The sequence below is a fragment of the Mandrillus leucophaeus genome, unplaced genomic scaffold (genome assembly GCF_000951045.1).
Source record: "Mandrillus leucophaeus isolate KB7577 unplaced genomic scaffold, Mleu.le_1.0 Scaffold170, whole genome shotgun sequence".
In the NCBI taxonomy this organism is placed as follows: Eukaryota; Metazoa; Chordata; class Mammalia; order Primates; family Cercopithecidae; genus Mandrillus; species Mandrillus leucophaeus.
The window spans coordinates 1,260,822-1,261,852 of record NW_012101699.1 but is presented as its reverse complement, the minus strand read 5'-3'; positions in this window follow the sequence as shown (position 1 = coordinate 1,261,852).

Below are 1,031 nucleotides of genomic sequence, written 5' to 3'. Positions count from 1 at the left end.
GGCTCACTGCAAGCTCCACCTTCCGAGTTCAAGCGATTCTCCTGCCTCAGCCTCCCGAGTAGCTGGGACTACAGGTGCCCGCGGCCACGCCCGGCTAAATTTTTGTATTTTAGTGGAGACGGGGTTTCACCGTGTTGGCCAGGATGGTGTCAAGCTCCTGATGTCGTGATCCGCCCACCTCAGCCTCCCAAAGTGTTGGGATTACAGGTGTGAGCCACCGCACCCCCCGCCAAAAGTTGACTTTTAAGGGAGTTTTTTTTTTTTCCATTTGGAAGGTGTTTTGCTGGGCTGGAAAATGGGGATCACCGTTTATATTTTCTGTGGAGTTTTAATTGTGAAAAAGGATTTATGAGTTTGGTCTTAAGCTGTAGCCAATCTGGTGTGCTTTGTGTGTCTTTCTGTGTGGTCCCTAGTAAACTTTGCTGCAGGCCTCCATCTTGTTTTATGTCCTTGGGGACATGGCCTGTAGCGCTGTGGCAAGGCATGGCTTAGCCTCCCGGGTCTCAGAGTTCATTCTGGCTTCCCGGCTGAGTTTTTTCTGGTTTGGCATCTGCATGACCTTTTGCTATTTGTTGATTCCCCTCCCCTCCATGAACTCTGTTGGAGTTTCCTTTTTCCGAGCCTTTAGTAAAGTTTGAAAGCCAGGAATATTGGCCATTTGGCCTGGGTAAAGTCGGGTAATAAATTTTAAAAGGACCGTATTAAAGAGTGCTGTCGTTAAAAGTCAACTTAATTAAAAGCAGATATTCAAGCTCTAATAACCTCGGACTCCTTCGGAAAAACAGGAGGTGCCAGAGACCCTGTTTTGCGACAAACCTGTTTTCTTCATAGAACCCCAGGGATTAAAAGCACCCAGAGGCCAATGATCCAAATAAAAGATTGGCAAACAAAGGATCTTATGCGGACTGGGTTTTATTCTGCCTGTGTAATTGTGTATGTGTTGTGTATGTAATGTCTATAAAAAGAGCTCTAATTAGTTGGCCTAAAGGAAGTCAAGAACTTGGATCAACATTTTTTTTTTTTTTTTTTTT